The 21,506-nt window shown below is 38.1% G+C and overlaps 1 long non-coding RNA gene across 2 annotated transcripts in view; it reads right to left on the bottom strand.

The window, feature by feature from the left end:
* Positions 1-21,506, bottom strand: part of LOC123863348 (uncharacterized) — a 420,091-nt gene that overhangs the window by 386,354 nt on the left and 12,231 nt on the right. The window contains exon 2 of one of the 2 annotated variants that reach the window (XR_010410079.1): positions 8,150-8,246. The exons of the other annotated variant lie outside the window; for it this stretch is intronic. This is a non-coding gene — a long non-coding RNA (uncharacterized LOC123863348). The remainder of the gene's footprint in view (positions 1-8,149; positions 8,247-21,506) is intronic. 2 annotated transcript variants of the gene reach the window in all.

The raw sequence follows: 21,506 nt of genomic DNA, 5'->3' as shown, positions 1-21,506 counted from the left end.
TGCCTCAGAGAGTTGTATAAGGACCACATGTGTTATATATGTAAAGCCCTTAGAGCAATGTCTGGCACAAAAGAAGGGTCCAATAATGGTTAGCTCATATTAGAGGAGATAGATTACACTGCAATCCAGGCAGCAAATATCTTAATAAACCTCAATTAGTATTTTATTATCTCCTAAAGGCCTTCTTTGGTTTGTCCACCATGGCTTTTTCCATGATTCTTTCTACACAGTATTCAGATATAGCCCCTGCTCTTTTCCCCTCCTTTTTATGTAGTGTTGTTTCTTTGTTCTGCATAAAACTTGGGTGCCAGACAAACCACCCTTCTACCCTGAGTTAATTTCTTCACAGCTTCTTTTTAAGAAAGTAGGATCTCCCTTCCTCAGCACCACACAGTAGAATTCTCCTACCATTAAGAAGAGAACTCTTGGGCGCCTGGGTGGCTCAGTTGGTTAAGCAACTGCCTTCGGCTCAGGTCATGATCCCAGGGTCCTGGGATCGAGTCCCACATCGGGCTCCCGGCTCAGCAGGAAGCCTGCTTCTCCCTCTCCCACTCCCCCTGCTTGTGTTCCTGCTCTCGCTGTCTCTATCTCTGTCAAATAAATAAATAAAATCTTAAAAAAAAAAAAAAAAAGAAGAGAACTCTTCTTGGCATACATAAAAAGTGTTTTCTTTCTTAACATCCTTAAAGGGCCAGTCTTTGGGAAATAGTGACTTGCAGGCATTCTTCATACTTAAAATCTGTAATTTACATTAATATTTCTAGGGCTTGTTCCACTTTGAGACTGTTAGAATTCATGTAACACAGCTTAGATGGCTGTAACAAAGAGCCTCAAAACTGTATCAGCTTAAGTAAGATAGGAATTGGCTTCCCTCTCATCTGCAGGTCTGTTTAGGCAATTCATGGTTGTTAGGGAACATCAGTGGAGCTGGGAAACCAGGCTGCTTTTATCTTTTGTTCTGCTCCTCTTTAAAACTTAGCTTCCACCTCTTAGCCCATGATGGCTGCTCTTTTCCCACCATCATATCTACATCTCAGCCAGCAGAAAAGAAGGAAAAGGCAAGGGGAAGATGGCACACATGTTCTCCATAAGGGCATGACCCAGACGTGACACAAATCATAAGTCTGAAGGACACACTTCATGAGTCAACTAGGACATATTTAGCCATGTGGTTATGTGCTAGCCAAAAGTTCTATTGCCTTTAAGGAAAAAAAGAAAAATGGCTGTTCGATGGCAAACAGCAGGCTCTGCCATGTCTGGTTGAAGTGAAGCTGATAATTACATGACTGACAGTCCCTATGGGCAAGACTCCCACAACAAAAATCTCCCCTCCCCTACTTTCCACTCTAAACTTTGGCTAATTCCTTCAGCCAAAATATTCTAAGCAGTCCTTAAAATGAAATAGAGGTATTATTTGAAGAGCTGAAGTGAGGATAGGTTTCTAAAAGGAAGGAAGGAAGAAAGCATACAAAAAAGAATGGAGGTGCATTTTCAAGGTTTTGTAAGCACTTGAATTTAATCAATTTTGTAATTATTAAAATTTAAATAATTTTATGAAATATAATCACTTGAAGTTTTAAAGATAGATGGCTTCCTGGTCTTGGAATATATGCCTCCTCTGTCTGCATCTACTTGTTTGGCTAAAGCATTTTGATCTATTGTGAGTGGCAAGATGAAATTAGTTTCTATTCTTTGTTTCTACCATTTCTTAATTTCTGCTGTATGGCATTTGTTTTATATTTTTATTGTTAATAATAAAAGTTAACATTTTCAGCACTTCTGCTTAACTTCCCTCTCCTAAAAGTCTAGTGATGTATATGCTATTGTTGTCCCCATTTCACAGATTTAAAAAAATCGGGACTAGCAAGAGGCATATATAGCCAGGATGCCAGCCCATGTAATCAACTCCCTGTAGACACCAAGCCTTAAAAGTCTGTGCAATATTTTTATCAAGCTAGCAATCTCTTTATGAAAAACAAAACAAACAAAAAACAGAGCAGGTGATCAAACATTCCATGCAAACAACCACTGCAGAAGAAACAAGAGATTGTTTAAGATAACAGAAAAACTAAAGACATGACTTAAAAAAAAAAAAAAAAAAAGTAGGGTTATCACTTCAGTGTTTCTAATTCCAGGATTTCAATGATTCCTCACAAAGACCGTGACCAGACCACTTCTTTTACCAGACAGAAATGAAAGTAGAAAATACAAAATATTTTCGGTAAGGAATAGCCTGGAGTTAAATAATTTAGAACAGACAAATGATAATGTGCGTAGTTTTAACTAGTCATTTTCCAAGCGTAGATAACAGAGATGGAGAGAAATTCCCAATCCATCTTCTTATTTAAAATGTGTGCTGCATTACACAGCCCTAGATGAACAGGAGAATGTGAGCTGGGACTGGGCACTGAGCACTGGGGAGGCTGGGAGAGGTCGCTTGCTTGCCTTGAGCGTTCAGATGCTGCGAGAAATGTGCCGGCAGCAATTGTAACCAGAAGCTTAGAGCTCAGCGCCCGGCTGCCGCTGCCCTAGGCTGTGCATGCATTTCTATGCTGATTTACTAGGTGGCGATATAATCTTAGAAATAATCCACGTGTGGGTGCAAAAATTGCAGCTCTCCATTTTCCCGCTGATGCTTTTTTCATTCCCAGTATTACTTTGCTCTCAGTTTTGCCCTCTTTACTGAAATTTTGTGTCATCTGAAAAACTATTAAACCATACAAACTGGCTTGAGGAAGAAAAGTTCAAAATCCCTCCGTGCCATCATCTGAATACAGGTGTTGCTACTGCCAGTTCCTGAGGGCTGGCTAACCTTCATATTTATTTCTTATATATCTGTGCATCTGGCATTCTCTTTCTTACTGAGATATTAGAGAAGTAAACTCTTTCTCTCATGTATATATTTCTCAACACTCCAAGAGATGGGTCTCCTTATGACCAATAAAAAAAAGCAATTCACCATCAAATAAATATTTTTGTAAGTCTAAATTCCTCACCCCTACTCCCTCCGCTTATCCTATCTTCTTGCGTCTACCTCCAAACCCAAAGTGCATAGCAATTCTGGAAGACCTTATAAATTCTCAATAAGTAAATATCAGTGAAAGTGCTTTATAAGCAGCTAAAAAGCATAAAAACACTACTAGCTCCTATTAGTTTCTAATATCCATTTCTAATATCCAGGGCCAAAGTGGGAAATAACTCATTTTGAACTGGGGACAATGAGAAGCTTCCTCCTTCCCTGGGTACTTTTAGTTATCCTGAGAAAATACCATCCTACTGGCCCAGCACTGATAACCCAGAAAATGCCACCACTATAAGGTCATATAATTTACCCACTAACATTAGATTTGATGGGGCAGCAAACAGATGGCATTTCTGGAAGTATCAGAGCAACACAATCAAGGCATGGCTTGTGGAAGATTAGCCTGGCAATGAGAGTGGGAGGGATTAGAAAGGGAAACAGATTAAGCCCAGAAACGAGATAGAAAAGCAAGGAGATAATTTTAGGCTTCAGGAGAGGAAGGTCTGGGGCCAGCAAAGTGGCAGTGAGAATGCATTAACAAAAATAAGCACCTTATAAGCTAGTTATTATAATCCCTACCTCCTCCATGAGGACACTGAGGCCTGGAAAAGTTAAGAGATTTCCTAGGGCAATTCTCTCCCCATTCATTAGTGCACAGGTAAATGTTAATACAGCACAATAACCACATGTCTCTACATTTTTTTCTGTCAGAGCAACCAAAGACAAGCATTGCTATATTAATAATTGCTTGGGACTCAGTTCTATTTATTATATAGCTGCTGCATGCAACAGGGAAACAGGAAAACAACACAGCATTCGCTATGGAACACCACCTGCTTCATCTATCTAAGAATTTATAAAATACTTCATCGGTCATAAAGTGCTTTCTTCCTAAGTCTTTAACATTTAGTTGCTTCTAAGCACTACTGAGGCAGGCGTCAACCATAAGAGGATGGACATACTGGCCAGGCCACTAAGAACTGGATAAGCAAATTACTTATCCTCATCCTTCTGGTCCAAGCTCTGGCCACCAACAAAATTCAAAGAACATGGACCATCAATTAATCTTCTAAGCTGGTCCATGCAATGTCCCATCCAACCAGACAGGTCCCTTAGAGTTGTGCTGGTCCACGGTTCAAGAAGCAGAAATAGAAAGCAGATCTTTTCACTCCTTTCCCAGGATTGTTTCCATGGAGTGTCCAGTTTCCTGCTGGTGACCCGAAGATGTCAGTGACATGTAGGGAGCAAATTAAGATCTGCTCAACAGGGACCCCAAAAAGAGTTATGCACTGATGGTAAAAGTCTACAAGTAGTCTATTACATAGTAATAGGCATCTATCTTCAAACAACATCATTATTTAGCTCATTTACTTGAAATAAAATGCTGGATATAATTGTAGTTAGGACCATCACTGTTACTTAAGAAAATAGGGGCTTAAATAGTCTTATATTGTAGATATTTCCTTTTTAGGACATCTGTCATCTCATGAATCATTTCTTTTCAGGCTTCTTCTTCCTTTAAGTAAGATGAACACTTCTGTGGATCATGTTCATTTTTTTTTTTTTTTTTTTTTAGTGGGAAGAATAAAACAGGGGCAAGAAATATAATGGGAGTTTGGAAAATGTAAATATTTATACCCTGAGGAGAATTAAGTCAATTCGATATGGTAATGTTTTCAATGAAATGCTAATAAGCAAATGACTGTGTAATCTCACATTCTCCTATGACAATCATTTGACAAATCTCAAAGTCGGCTCTGTGATATGATACAAAGTGGCAAACCTTCAAGGGTTGTTTTCCTTTGGTGGCTGCTTAATTTTGGACTGCAAAAAAAGGACACTTGGTGAAAGCAAATACTGTATTACAGTTGAATTATGGCTACACTGACTAATTGCAGTTTTGCTCCCTAAAAACCTGTGTGGGTTGGCAGAGCCATGATGAGGCATTGTTTGTAAGAGGAGAGAAGCAGCTGTGGGGAATTGGGCTGCAGAGGACTCATTGACTTCAGCGCCAGCCTTAAGATTTGTGAGGTTAGGAGACTAGAGTAAAATATGAAGCTGCCTGACAGCAAAGCTGTTTAAAACTGACCTTGCTCACCTTGGAGAATAACCAAGGAACTGATTGTTCCACTGCAGTCTACAACTGCCAACCATGAGGAGACTCAACGTCAGGTTGGCCGGAGCAGTCACCACCAGGGAGAGTTTGTGCATAGCCATGCAAGTAATATTGGAAAATTCACCCACCCACAGCAGAGTTCTTCCTTCACTGAGTACCACAATATTTGTATAAACTTGCTGCTTTTTCCAATATACCTAACCTATCACTAGCTATTCTATTTGCAAGAAAGCCTTTCCTTTAGCAAGAGGGTGAGAGAGGGTGATTATAGCCAGTCATGGTTCCCTGACTAATAATGTTGTTCTGTCCACAGGTGGCCTAGATTAGAACAGAACATCAAGAAGGAGGAAACAGGATTTTTTTTAAAGCCTCTGACAAATGAGGAAATGAAAAAAAGAAAATGTATCCTGTTTTCTTCCCAGGGATAATGAGGCAAAAATATCTCTTCTGAGGGAGCCCAGAAAGGTCAAATAAATTACAAATTTAAAAGCTAGATTGGACCTCTGGGCTATAAGGGACCTATTCTGACCAATTCTCTCACTACACAAATAAAGAAAACTGGGGTTCAGAAAGCTATGTGAATTTGCTCAAGGTCAGACTATATACTATATTATTCAGTATTCTCCAGGAAAACAGAACCAACAGGATGTATAGATAGATAAATAGATGATAGATAGATAGAAATATTTATTATTATAAGGGAGGTAGAGCTACAGAAAGAGATAGAGAGATTTAATATAAGTAATTGGCACACACCATTATGGAGCCCGATAAGTCCCAAGATCTGTAGTTAGCAAGCTGGAGACACAGGAGAGCGAAGGGTGTACTTCCAGTGGGAATGTTGGTTGGCTCTAGAACCAAGAAGAGCTGATGTTGCTCTTCAAGACTGAAGGCAGGGGAAAAACCATGTCCTAGCCCCAAGAAATTCCCTCCTACTTGAAGCAGGCTCAGCCTTTTTTTCTATTCAGGCCTTCAACTGATTAGATGGGGCCCGCCCATTTTACTCTGTCTACTCATTCAAATACTAATCTTTTTCAAAAACACCCTCACTGACACGCCAAGAATAATGTTTCACAAAATGCCTGGGCACGCTGTGGCCCAGTCAAGTTGACATGTTAGATTAAACATCACACACAGCTCACTGGAAAAAGATTCCAGCTTTGACCAGCTCTCCTGATTTCTAGTTCAATTCTCTTTACACTATGCCACATTGCCAATTCAAAATGAAATTATGTGCAAGGCATTTGTATAAGGCTCATTGGTTCATTTTAATCAAGTCAAGATCCCTTGGGATGAATTATGTGGGACGTTGTTCACTGTACTGATATTTGGATTAGAAAAATAATAATTATTGAATTGTATTTGAAGTTCTCAGGAACCCAAAACAATGTGCTTGGAAGAGTCATTCCTCACAGATAATCAGTGTTCTATCAACAGTTGGGGTAGAGTGTATCCTCTGCCTGAGTACCCATAACTTCCTAGAGTAGAGTTTATAAAACTAGTACAAAAGAGAGAGGTCTCTCTCAAACACTGTCCACTTCCACCACCACACACCCTTAAGATCTGTAAAATTTACCCAAACAGATCACATTATGTCTATTTTTCTAAAGAGGCTATCAGTTGGTTTTCATAAAACAAAATCATTCATTTAATAATTTTCCTGGAAGATGTACTAGCAAACTTCACCTCTGGGTTCTCATAATCTATTGTCTGATTATATAAGACCAGGAATTTGGGGATGAAAGATACAAGCCAAAAGATGAATCTATAGCATGTGTGCCCATGTGCATTTTCCCCACTAAAAGAGAGGAGATGGGCTTAATAACAAGGAAACCTCACAAAACAATAGTCACAAGAAAAGGGCGAATTCTAATTTTTCCCTAGAATGATTCAATAATGACAAAATAGGTGTTTTTTATTTTCCTAAATTCATGAGAATCATGTCCTCTACATTGGAATATATATGGAATAAAGGTGGAAAAATAAGGGCGATTCCATTATTGTTCAGAATTCTGTTGTTCGTGTATTGAATGGGGCTCATCTAGTCTCATTTTTTGTGTGCTGTGAGAACTAAGCCTACACGAGTATTTCTCCAAATGAGAAAGCAAAAACAATTATATCATTTCTATTTTATTTCAGCTTACTTAATAAAGGAGAAACAAGAGAGTTTAAAATTAATTGCAAGAGCCACACTAGTATTGGGCAAGTTAACGAGGCACTTTTATGAGCTGTAATTTTTATTTATTTATTTGCCCAATTATTTATTATATGCATTGGATATGGCCAGTGTATAATAGCCTTCTGGGTGCATTTAATGCTGTAATTACCCTAAAATGAGCCCTGCCCTTACAACTTGTAACCTAATCAGACTCAGGAAAGCAGAACATTCACATATGGAGTAAATGGAATTTGCTGAGCTCTCTCTCAAAGTGAGATTTCAAAGAAAGTTATTTTCACCCAACAAGAGGCTGTGATGATTTCTGTGTCTATTAATCGATGAGTCAATAATTAATTACCTATCATGTATAAGACACTGTGGTAAGCAAAATGAGATTACAAGAGCACATGACATGCTGTATATCCTAAAGCATATCTAGCCATGACCACCTACTATGTGCCAGGCACACTACATACAGCCTCTTTCAAAGCTTTACATTAATTCAACAATGAAGACATTATCATCCCCATTCCCTCCTCTTACAGACCAGAAAGCTGATTTAGTAGCTTGAATGGTACATATCAACAGTTTCCCTGTTAGCTGTAGCACTAGCCAGACATAATATGTGGTTCCCATTCTCGGTGATATTTAGAAAATTCATTAACTTGCTTATGTGCTGATAAAATAAAATTAGTACTTTTTAATATTGTTTTTATTAGGTGAAATTCCCATAACATAAAACTAACCACTTTAAAGTGTAAAAGTCAGTGGAATTTAGTACCTTCACAATGATGACTAATTTGTATTTTAAATTGTCTAGCTTGCTGATGTTTTAGGAAGAAGGCTCACTGACCTGAAAGTCCAAAGTTCTGCTTTTAGTTCACATTCATCCAAACCAAATCTGTGACCTTGGCTAGGTTGTTAAACATCTCTAGAACTGACGTATCTCTCTGTAGAATGAATCAAAATCACCTTTTCACTGAATCAAAATCACTGAATCAAAATCACCTTGAGAAGTGTTTAAAAATATCTGGCATTGTTCCATTCCCAGAGCCTAATTTCAGTAGACTTAGCATGTGGATTTTTAACAAGTTAAGTTTAAGAACTAAGAGACAATTATCTTAGATTATTTTAGATAATTTCTAAGATTCTTTCATAACCTTATGTCTTACGATTCTGAGAGCCATGATTTCATAGTACAAAGCCAGAGTTACAAAAAAAAAAAAGCTCCTTAAAAAAAAAAAAGTCTCAAATTGAATAGAGGGGCATTAGATTTAAGACTTGTGTAAAGCTATCTGACATTTTTTTTTAATGATTAAAATTATTTGGAAAGTTATATACAAAGTAGATGTCTTTAGTCAACCAAAAAACAAAGGGCTCATGTCATTTGTATTTATCAAATACCCATACTAATTCCTTTCTCAGCTACTTCCTTCCTTGATCTCCGTTTGCCATTTATAGCTTAAGTTCAAATGGAACATTCAAATTGTTGATTGCTGGCCAATGCAGTGCTTAAATGGCCTACTATTACTTAATTTTTTTTTATATATTTTTTTATTTTATTCTTATGTTAATCCCCATACATTATATCATTAGTTTTAGATGAAGTGTTCCATGATTCATTGTTTGTGCACAACACCCAGTGCTCCATGCAGAATGTGCCCTCCTCAATACCCACCACCAGGCTAACCCATCCTCCCACCCCCCTCCCCTCTAGAACCTTCAGTTTGTTTTTCAGAGTCTATTGTCTCTCATGGTTCGTCTACCCCTCCGATTTCCCCCGCTTCATTCTTCCCCTCCCGCTACCTCCTTCTTCTTTTTTTTTTTCTTAACATATATTGCATTATTTGTTTCAGAGGTACAGATCTGAGATTCAACAGTCTTGCACAATTCACCGCGCTTACCAGAGCACACACCCTCCCCAGTGTCCATCACCCAGTCACCCCATCCCTCCCACCCCACCCCCCACTCCAACAACACTCAGTTTGTTTCCTGCGATTAAGAATTCCTCATATCAGTGAGATCATATGATACATGTCTTTCTCTGACTTATTTCACTCAACATAATACCCTCCAGTTCCATCCATGTGGTTGCAAATGGCAAAATAGCCACTCTCTGCTATATATCCACTCTATTTTCATGCTTCTGAGGTGTCTGATGGGTCAATACGGTTGGTTCCACTGAGTGAGTATAAATTTGTACAAGTTGATTCTAAATAGTTTATATTTCTATCAGCCACACCAATGTGAAAACGATTTCTTGACAAATAAGAAATATGAATGTGGAGCTGAACATTGTGAGAAATGAATTCAAGTCATGATGACTTTATTTTCCTAAGATCTCGTCTTACTGGGCAACAATATTCTTAGTATATTACTTTCTACCAAAGCTCATTTCTGGTATATATGAGAATGGTTTTTTTCCCAGTCCATTTCATAACAGATGTCATAAATTTTGCATTTCCTATTAGTCCATCTTCCCTATTCAGGAATCTCCCAGTGAAGATTGTTGTTCTCAACCTTTTTAAAAAATACAATGCAGTCTTTTTAAAAATGCTGCACAATGGACTTAAGTATTCTTCCCTGATTATCAGATAATGGCCTTTCCTGATCTTATTAGAAGATATCACTGCACACTATTGCAATAACAGGTGTCTGTCTTGTTTTATGATGTCTTGCAAAAGAATAAGACCCTCCTCTCTCACCCTTAACTCACTCCCCACACACACGCACATACACAAAGCCCTAAATCCTTGAAAGTCTTCTTCCTCCTTTGATGAGCTTATGATTGCTTTTAATATTTCACTGGGACAAAGGAGAGGGAAAGAGGAGTGAGAGTTTGTACTGAAGGGCTGTGGATCCTAAGATACTTTGCTTAATTCAGCTCTGTATTCCCACCCAGCCTGCCCTACAGGATTTTCCGTTTCTGTTTAATCATCTGGCCCAGCCCACCTGTTCTTACCATCACTGAGACCCTGAGATCAGCCCTAACAAATCCCAAACTCCCACAGAAGTCACCATTCCCTTTGTCCATCAGATTTCTTCCTCTGTTAAAAGCACCTGCTGTGTTAATCATCCCCTTTCCATCCCAAGATGTGCATTTGCCAAATAACAGCCAATGGTGTTTTCAAGCAGGAGTAGAAAAAAAGTACACAACACATGAGAAATAGCCACAACTAAACCAAATCCTCCTGGACAGCTTAAGAGTTTCCCAGCAGTAAAATGATCTCCAAAATTCAAGCCATCCAGTGAAACAGACAGGTGGTAGCCCTATAATAATTTCTGTTGTAGTAAATGTGATTAACTCATTGTTTATTTATTTGATAACAGCTAATAATTACATAAAATATGGCAATAGTAACCAGAGGTCAGAAATTCAAAGTCCATACCAGTTACATGTACAACATTCATAATGTGAGTAAGGAAACTTTCAGGTCTAAGTATCAAAGATAAGCTAAAGACCAAAAACAATATCCACAACCATAAGCAAACCCACTCCCTAGGTAAACTCAACCCTCTCACTTGCTAACATTTCTGAGGGAAACAGAAGGTCTCCATTTAACAAATAAGCCTTTAGGAAATGAAATTCCTTACCAAGCCAGGTTGTCAGATAAGAATTTCTTATGCTTGAAGAACAGAACTTGTTTGAAATGCCTCCAATCTGGTAATTAGCTGAATACACAAGCTCTAGTCCAAGAGTTCATCCACTTTTTAAGCAAGGTTGGGGAGGACATGCCATCCAGAGGGCATGTAACAAGTCTTCCAGGCTGAAAAATACCTGGTACTTTTAAGAACCCAGGTCAATGTGGCTGGAGTGAAGTGAGTGAAGGAAGAGTAACTAGAGTTGAAAATGGAGGGGGAGGCCAGATCTACATACCTGTTCACAGCTGAAGAGATTTAAGGGTCCATTCCAAAGGGAAATCACTCTAGTGGGTTTATATTCTCTGGTTGCTGTGTATGGAATGAACCAGAGGACAGAAATAGGAGAAGCTTGAAGGCAAATTGGCATGCTATGACTGCCCAGAACTTGGCCAGCACTATCTTCTGTGTCACCAAAATATCCACCTCATGTATGAAAAATATCCAGCCATGCCCTCAATGCTCAGTAGGGTAAATCACTCTCCCTATTATGTTATCTCTTTGTGCTATATATTTCTTTCACTTGGCATAGTATATTGCATACATTTCTGCTACTGAATTAAATAATATAAGCGAGGTACTTATCTCTGTGTTTGATACACAATAATTTTGCAAATATTAGTTCCTTCTCTTTCTCCTGAGTCACTCTTCATTTTCTCTCCCCTTCAGGGAAGACTGCTGTGGATTACTTTACCTAGAAATTTTCAGTAATGCCACAATCAAAGGAGTTTGCAGAGCATGGCTGATAGGGCAAAAGAGGAAGTTGGAAAATATGGGTAAACAAAGTTGGGGTGCCAGCCATAGATACTGAAAGCCAAAGAATCAGGGCTTTGGTGACTCAGATGAGAGCTTGTAGGAGTTTGAAGATCACATGAAGGAAGGGATGGTCCTTTGTGAAGACCTGGGTCAGATTGACTTTACTGGTGGGGAAGCAGCTTAAGCGATAAGAATAGGGGAATAGGGGTGAAAAGTCCCTGCATCTTCTTCACTGATATTTCCCCATCACACAGCCTAGGGCTAGGTATATAGGAGAGCTTAACAGTGGTGTGGACAATTATAAGTAACTATGCTGCAGAGAGAGAAGCTGTTGAATTGAGGTGCATTCAAAACCTTCTTTGGGGTAAATACCCAGTAGTGTTATTGCTGGGTCATAGGGTAGCTCTATTTTCAACTTTTTGAGGAACCTCCATACTGTTGTCCAGAGTGGCTGCACCAGCTTGCATTCCCACCAACAGTGTAGGAGGGTTCCCCTTTGCATCCTCGCCAACATCTGTCATTTCCTGATCTGTTCATTTTAGCATTCTGACTGGTGTAAGGTGGTATCTCATTGAGGTTTTGATTTGGATTTCCCTGATGCCGAGTGATGCTGAACCCTTTTTCATGTGTGTGTTGGCCATTTGGATGTCTTCTTTGCCGAAATGTCTGTTCATGTCTTCTGAGGAGACGGCTGAAGAGCCCAGGGAAAATGACTCTGTCTAACCTTGTGTTGTATGGAGAATTAAAGTGTAGCCTGGTCTTGTAGATAACTCTCATGTAAACAACACGAACACAATCAGAGAAGAGTGGCCATGGCTTGATTGTTGGAATGCAGAAAGGAAGGACAACCAAGGAAGAAAAACGCATAATTATGTTTTACTAACAAGATCATCCCATAATAGATTCACGGTAAAGAAGTATAAGAAGAGCAGAGGGCTCTTTTTCAAGAGTGCCAGAAATATAACTCAGATCTAATGTGGTTTCAAGTTTTTGAGCACTTTCCTCTGTTTGGGGCTCCCTTCCATCCTTGCCATTCATTGTACTTTAAGGTTTTAACTATTGGTCTAAGTCTGGTGTTATCCTCTTCTTTCTGGCAAAGGTCACAGTCTAGCCATTTGACCAGTCAATGGCTCATTAAGCCATTTAATGAGTGGCTTATTTATTGCTTCCAACTCCTGATAGGGATAGAAGTCCTTCCAGTACTCATTTATAGGAATACTCCCCAAAAAGTCACTTGAAGTTTCAATGCCCCTAAAGAGCACTATTTATCAAAGTATTTGCCCAACTCCCTGGTAAATCTCTGAGGGTTATCAAAGAAACTATGGAAGCCAAATTCTAACAGTTGGAGATAAGAACCCACCTGCATCTGATTCACACTGTAAGGATCTGAGGTTTAAACTGAAGCATATTCCCAGAGATGGTTCCCAAAGAAGGGCAACTGTAAAAGGAGGATTTGCAGACCTAGTCCACCCACACTCAGGTAAGGACTGATGGTAAACGGTGAGACAGTTTAGGGTTATCTGAGTGTGAGACAGAGTGTTTTCAGGAGGAAAATTTTCTGGCTTTGGTTAGACATGACTCTATTGGAGAGGGTGCTGGCAACTGTGGAATTACCTTGCGATTTAGCGTTATGTACTTCCTCAATAAAAGTAATTTATCATCCTGTAACCACTCTTCAACTTTACACTCTCCCACACCCCATCACACACATATACATGCATACATACTTGAACACACACCAAGATTTGAACAAGGCAACCAAAAATCTAACACTGAGGCTGATGGCAAGCTAAGACAAGATAATCAAAACAAAGTAGAAAAAAAATGTCTTAGGAACAAATAACACAGTATGCTTGGATGAACTTGCCTTATGTAGACTTTTCCAAAATGTATATTTTCAGACAGATGCTTTTTTTCTCATTGTTCAATAATAAAGGGAAAGATAGGAAGAGATAAAAATGGCTTACAGGGTGAGGACATAGTGCTAGAAAATGTGGGTGGATCAGTTGCATATCTTGCTTACCCTCAAACCTCAACAGCAACCATACTTTTTTTTCCACCTGACATAGTCTCCAATTCCCTGCATACCCACCAAACCAAGGCATAAATTAGATGCCAGAATCCTCAATATATACTAATTTTCTGATTAAATTCATGAGTAATAAATAATTTGCATATACATTTGGATCGGCTAGTTTTTCACCATGATGGATAAAATTATTTATTTCCCTTTGGTGAGTCAAAGGCATACAGTTACTTAACAGCCTTGCCTGAATCTAATTCCAAAAACATTCACTGTGAGTCTTATTTCAAAAGCTCTAGTGTTTTCCTTCCCCTAACCAAGCTATAAAATCTGGCTCTGTCTTGTTTAATGCATCCCCTCATCTCATTACCATATCCTGTTCATATAAACAGTATAAATAAAAATTTAAAAAGAAGGGAGCATTACATTCATGGCTTAAACTTGTGTAAGTTTTTACTTAAATATAGCCAATTAATAAGTATTAAATGAATATGCTATGCCTTGCTTATGTTTGCAAACATAATTCTTTTAAAATTTTCTGCAAGTAGGTAAATAGTTTACGTGACAGCTTCTATTCTAAGTTCTAATTATTCTGTATGAAGATAGGTATGTAATAATGAGCCACCTTCAACTCCTGAACAGGAAATTGCAAGTGCTTTGTTCCTTAGTAGTGATACATTCAGAAATCATTAACCACCTTAACTCTTTGTTCCATAAGCAGTAATAAAACTAGTATTCTTTTAAGAGATAAGACCATAGACATTTTGCCTAAGATTATGAGTGAAATCGTTCTCAGGATAAGCATTTAAAGTATGTGGAGTGTTTAAGATTTTAATCAAGCACAGCTCTGGACCACAGTGCATGGGATATGAAATATTGATGAAATCTTAGTTGATGAATGAGCACACTTAATGATACATTCCATTCCTATTTAGTTGATTAACTAAAATCTGAGACATTTGAAGTAAACAAAAACAAAAAGGTGGGGCCTACATTATACAAACTTTCAGAAAACATTTCCCTTTTGATGGATATGGGAAAGAAAAAAAGTAAGAAGTACACTTAATCTTTGTATCTTAAGCAAAACAGCAGGTACCAGGGTCTAAATTCCTTAAAAAAAAAAAAAAAAAACTAACTAACAAGATTTAGGTTTTCATATTCATATTGAATAAATTCTCTTAAATCAGTCTTCATTTCTCTCAACCCTTTATTCCTTTATTGCCAGTATTAGGACTCTTGTTGTGGAAAGTGATAGAACCAGGTTAAACTAACTCAAGGAATATCAGGAGTGTTTGTTGGTCAACTCCAGCAATGGCACTTAACCAACAGACCACTGAAATATACAGATGCTGGAACAGTTACAGTCAGATCACTGACCACAATAAGGAATTTCTCTCTCTCTCCTTGTCTATTTTCCTCTCCCTCTCCCCACGTTTATGAATGCTGGCTTAATTATTCTTCTTCCTCACTGTGCATGGCAGAAAACCTAGGCACCCACAATTTCCATGTTTAGATATCTTACAAGTGCCATTATAGAGACTGACTTATTCTACTTAAAACTAAAAATTCCTGAGGTTCCCCTATGCCCACACCTTTGTGTCATTAACTCTCCTCTGATTATCCTATTTCAACTGTTACAGGTTTCCTATTGTGACCTTGACTGATATAAACATGCAATCAAGAATCACCATGTATTTCAATGCCATAACAGTGGAAAACACATTCAAGAAAGAGAATAACTTGACCTGAGTTAAGAACAGTTAATAGAATTCCATGATGTAGGACTCCATGGAAACACTACATCAAAAACTAATTATGTAATGTATGGTGATTAACATAACAGAAAGAGAAAGAAGAAAGAAAGAAAGAAAGAAAGAAGAAAGAAAGAAAGAAAGAAAGAAAGAAAGAAAGAAAGAAAGAAAGAAAGAGAATAGTTAATAGAGCAAGGAAAACAGGATTTTAAAATATATCCTTGGAGACTTGTGCAAAAATACTGCAATCTAAGTAAAGGGGACTTTTGCTTCCAGATATGATGAAGTAACTAATACTAATTACTCCCTTCTGTCAAAAATAATTTGTCCATTTACTGGACAAAATGTATGAGGCCACTACTTTTAGGCATTAGATAACAGGGAATGCAATACTACAAACCTTGAGTGAAGGGAAAGCTCATGAGTCCCATGATCACCCCAGTTTTCAGCCTGGAGATAATCCCTGAACTTGGCACAGTGAGCTGGAATTCAGAGAGAATATGGAGGTCTTATTGAACTGAGAAGGTAGACATCAGGGTTTAGGGTAGCTGAAGTAGCTGGAACCCAAGGACCTGGCCATCAGACAGGAAGAGCTGTGCAGGGAACAGGCAGAACTCTGGGGGATCAAGGCAAGTCTTCATTAAGGGATGAGTTGTACATGTGCAAGGCAAACTTTATCAGACTTACCAGAAAACAGCTAGGTAGCATTTAGAGCTCAACATTAGAGGTTGAACAGGGCTGGAAGTGGGAGTCTGCTCCAAGCAGAGAGAAAAGAACTTTTTTTTTTTTAAACAATATACTTTTATTATTTCATGGTGTCTGTGTGTCAGGAGTCTGGGTGTGGCTTAGCTGAGTGCTTCTGGCTGAGTCTTGAAGTTTGTTTGTTTTTTAATTTTATTTTATTATGTTATGATAGTCACCATAACTTTTAAATACTGGAAGTATCACAGGGATCCAGTTAAGACATTTTAAGTTTTAGTATGAACTACTCTAGACCTGTCCAAAGAAACCAAGAGCAAGCCCTGCCAAGAGCCTCAGGGAACATATAATTTGGAGGAATTTTAATTTTGACAAGTTTGAGTGTCTTGGCAAACACCTTATGCTTTTGTTTGATCTGTATTGAGCAAGTGGAAGCCATGTTTACACAAGCTAAAGGTATTTCATGAATGATTAATTTTTTTTACTAGAACAAAAGTCAAGACACTTAGAAGATAACAGAATCCATATTCTCTGCAATGTATTATCTAAATTGTCTGGAATGCAAGAATAAATTATAAGATATGCAAAGAAATAAGAAAATGTGATCCATAGTCATGCAAAAAAGTAGACAACAGAAACCAGCCCTGTGATAAGCTTAATGTCATCTTTAGCAAATGAAGTTGTTAAAGGAACTACTGTAGAAGCCAAAGGAAAGATAAGGGAAAAAATTTAAATATGGTATTTATGAGCTAGCTGGAAAGTATCCTTAGCAAAAAAATGGAAACATAAAATAATAAAAGGACTGAATGGAAATTCTAAAACTGGAAAGTAAGTGAACTTAGAAAAGAAAATCACTGAAAGGACTTTCAGCAGATTGGAGATCACTGAAGAAGAACTAGTAAATTTGATGATAGGTCAATAGAAATTACCCAATCTGAAGAATAGCAAGAAAATTGAAGAAAACTGAAGAGAGCAATAGTGACCTGTTAGATAGGAAAACTGTCTTAACATGAATGTCCTAGAAGTAGAAGACATTGTGAATGTAGCAAAGAAGTATTTAAGGAAATAGTGGCCAAATTTTTCTCAATTTTGATGAAAAACATTGACTTATAAACCTATAAGCTCAGAAAATGCCATATAGGGTAAATACAAAGAAAATATCTAAGTACATCAGGGCTGAACTACTAAAAAGCAAATATAAGGAGAAACTTTTGAAAAATGGAGAAAAGAGGCACAATACTTGCAGGGGGAAAACAATGAACTGACAGCTGATAATGACACAAATTATACCTGATTACTCATGAGAAATAATGGAAACTAGAAGATAGAAGAAAATATTTGAAGTGCTAAAAGAAAAAAAAATTGTCACCCCGAAATTATGTATCCAGTGGAAATATGTTTCAGAAACAAGAATGAAATAAAGACATGTCCAAATAAATTAAATCTGATGGGATTCATTACCAGCAGGACTTCACTACAAGAAATGTAAAAGGATGTTCTTTAGAATGCAGGAAAATTATGGCAGGTGGAAACTCAAATCTATTGGGAGGAACAGAGAGCACTGGAAATGGAGGAGATAGGGGTAAATATAAAATAGTACTTTTTTTTCTTGTCATAAATTCCTTAAAAGGCAACTGACTCTGAGGCAAAAATAACATTATAAGGTGGTGTTTATAACATTTGCTGAAAAAAACAATGTGAAGATAATAGTAGAGAAATGGAGTGATGGGTAAATGGAATTGTACTGTTATAAGTTTATTACATTTATCAAGTGGGAAGTAGGAAGTGTCGGGGATGAAGTAAAAAGTGGGAAATAGGAAGTCATGCAATGTTAACTTTACACAGACTTTGGTAAGTTAAGCTGCACATTGTTAGGCCTAGAGACACAAAAACAACAACAAAACTAAAGACGTATAGTGAAAAAAGAATAGGAATAGATACAATAAAATTTAATACTAAAAAAGTATTGAATTAACCTCAAAGAAGGTAGGAAGGGAATAAAGGGAGAGAAAAAAGCAAAAGGAACAAAGGGAGAAGAAATGGCAAAATGATAGACATAAGCCCAAACACATTAAGAGTAAATTGACTAAACACTCCAATTAAGAGGTTGGAGGTATCAGTCTGGATAAACAGCAAGACCCAACTGGGCAATAAAATTAGTCTCAAAAGAATTCAAAATATAACTTGTCTGTTCCCTGACCATTACAATCAAAACAATGAAATATATAGAAAACTACCCCCAATTTATTTGGAACTTAATTAGTATGCTTCTAAATAACATTTAAATCAAAACAGAAATCACAAGAGATTTTAAAGAAAATTTCAAATTGAAGAAAAAGGAAAACATTATATGTCAACTGAAGAAGCATTTAGAAGGAAATTCATAGTTTTAAATGCCTCTATTAGAAAAGGAAGATTAAAATAATCCAATAGTTCACATTAAAAAGCTAGAAAAATAAGCAAATTGAAATTAATTAAATAAGAGGAAAGACGTAAAGAACAGAACTCAAATAAGTAGAAAACAAACAAAAAAAGAATATGTAATAAGTAAAAAGTTAGCTTTTAGCAAATAGTAATAAAATTGATAAACCTTTTACAACATTAATAAGGAAAAAAGAAACAAAAAGTATCAATATCAAGAATAAAAACAAGGATATCACTTTAGATATTATAGGCATTAAACAGCTAAGTGAATATTATGAACAATTTTATAAAAATAAGTTAGATCATTTATTTTTTATTTTTTTAATGTTTTATTTATTTATTCATGAGAGTCAGAGAGAGAGAGAGGAAGAGGCAGAGGAAGAAGCAGGCTCCCTGCCTAGCAGGGAGCCCGATGCAGGACTTGATTCCAGGACCCTGGGATCATGACCTGAGCTGAAGGCATAGGCTTAACCATCTGAGCCACCCAGGCACCCCAAGTTTGATCATTTAGATTGAATAGAAAATTACTTGAAAGACACAATTTACCAAAATTGAAATAAGAAAAAAGAGTGAATCTGAATAACCCTATAATTATTTTAAAAATTTTTTACGGGGGGAGGGACGGAGCAAGATGGCAGAGGAGTAGGAGACCTGGATTTCATCTCCTCTCAGGAATTCAGCTGGATAGGGATCAAACTATTCTGAACACCTACAAACTCAACAGGAGATCAAAGAAAAGAATAGCAACAACTCTATCATCAGAAAAGCGACCACTTTCTGGAAGGTAGGATGTGCGGAGAAGTGAATCCGAGGCGATATTCGGGAGGATAGACGGCGGGGGAGGGGCCTCCGTCGGCCGCTTCTGGCAAGTGATAGAGCCACGGAGCACAAAATCGGAACTTTGAAAAGTCTGCTCCGCCGAGGGACGTCACTCTGGTGGCTAAGCGGGGGGTGGAACCCTCCGGGACAGTGTGGTCTCAGGACCCTCGGGGTCACAGAAAGACCGGGGGTGCCTGAGTGTGGCAGAGCTCCCAGGTGACGGAGCAGGGAAGCCGGCTGCAAAGGCGGAGCCCAGGCGCAGGCTCTCAGCTCGGGGTGGCCATAAACCGTGATCCGCGGCACAGTCGGGCCCCTGCTCCTCCAGCAGGGACCCAACAAGCGGCAAATCTGGGGAGACTCACCTTCCTCCCCTGGGAGGAGCCGCGCGGGAGTGCACCGCAGGGATCTGCTGGGTTTGGAGACTCCACACGGGGTCGGGTGCCAGAGATAGAAATGCTCTGTCACAGGCCGGGTGAGCACAGAGTGCGGCTGGAGACGGGGAGATGGGAGTGACTGACGGCTTTTCTCTGGGGGCTCACTGAGGAGCGGGGCCCCGAGTTCTCGGCTCCTCCGGGGCGGAGATTGGGAGGCCGCCATTTTCACTCTCCGCCTCCAAAGCTGTACGGAAAGCTCGCAGGGAACAAAAGCCCCGGAGAGCAAACCCCGAGCAGATTACTTAGCCGGGAGGGGGCAAGGGCAGGGCAATTCCGCCTCCGGCAGAGACATTTGGAAACCACGGCAACAGGCCCCTCCCCAGAAGATCAGCGAGAACAGCCAGCCAAGACCAAGTTTACCGATCAATGAGAACGGCAGAACTCCAGCGCTAGGGGACTACTGCACATAGAATTCATGGCTTTTTTACCATGATTCTTTAGTCTTTCAAAGTTAATTTTTTTTTAACTTTTTTCTTTTTCTTTTTTTTTTTTTGTTTTTCTTTTTCCCTTTTTCAACCAACATCTTATCAATCCCTTTTTTTAAAAAAAAATTTTATTTTTCATTTTTAGAGTCATATTCTATCCCTTCATAGTAGTTACCCATATTTTTGGCATATATATACAAGTTGTTCTCTCTTTAAAATTTGAGATAGTTTCTTCGAAAAGATCAAAATATACCCTAAATCTCTAGTATATGGTTTTTTCTACTCCCCTGCCTGATCACATTCTCTCCCTTTTTTTTTTCTTTTTTTAAATCCTCTTCTTTCTTTTTTCAAACAACTTCTTATCAATTCCTTTTATAAAATTTTTTATAATTTCCATCTTTACAGTCATATTCCATCCCTTCATCATAACCCTTAGTTTTGTACATATATAAGTTTTTCTTTCTTTAAAATTTTGGGAGGCACTTTCTTCTAACAGACCAAAATACACCCCAAATCTAGTGTGTGGCACTGATCTATATACCAGCTTGATCATATTTGATCACATTCTGGTTTGTTGTTGTTGTTGTTTTGTTCTGTTTGTTTTTGTTTGTTTTTATCTTTTTCTTTTTCTTTTTTTTTTTTTTTTCTTTTTTTCTCTTTCCGTTTCTTTAGCCACTGCTTCAGGTCTTTTCTGATTTGTTTAGAGTATATTTTCTGGGGACATTGTTATTCTGCTAGCATTTTGTTCTCTCATTAATCTATTCTCCTCTGTACAAAATGACAAGATGGAAAAAATCACCTCAACAAAAAGAACAAGAGGTAGTACCAACTGCCACAGACCTACTCAATACGGACATTAGTACGATGTCAGATCTAGAGTTCAGAATCATCACTTTAAAGATACTAGCTGAGCTTGAGAAAAGCATGGAAGTTATTAGAGAAACCCTTTCTGGAGAAGTAAAAGAACTAAAATCTAACCAAGTTGAAATCAAAAAGGCTATTAATGAGGTGCAATCAAATATGGGGGCACTAACTGCTAGGATAAATGAGGCAGAAGAGAGAATCAGTAATATAGAAGATGAAATGATGGAAAATAAAGAAGCTGAGAAAAAGAGAGATAAACAACTACTGGATCACGAGGGCAGAATTTGAGAGATAAACAATACCATAAGACGAAACAACATTAGAATAATTGGGATCCCAGAAGAAGAAGAAAGAGAGAGAGGGGCAGAAGGTATAA

The sequence above is a fragment of the Mirounga angustirostris genome, unplaced genomic scaffold (genome assembly GCF_029215605.1).
Source record: "Mirounga angustirostris isolate CCGP_5_RB_7025 unplaced genomic scaffold, mMirAng1.0.hap1 SCAF_1, whole genome shotgun sequence".
NCBI classification, from domain to species: Eukaryota; Metazoa; Chordata; class Mammalia; order Carnivora; family Phocidae; genus Mirounga; species Mirounga angustirostris.
This window is presented reverse-complemented; position numbering and strand designations above follow the sequence as displayed.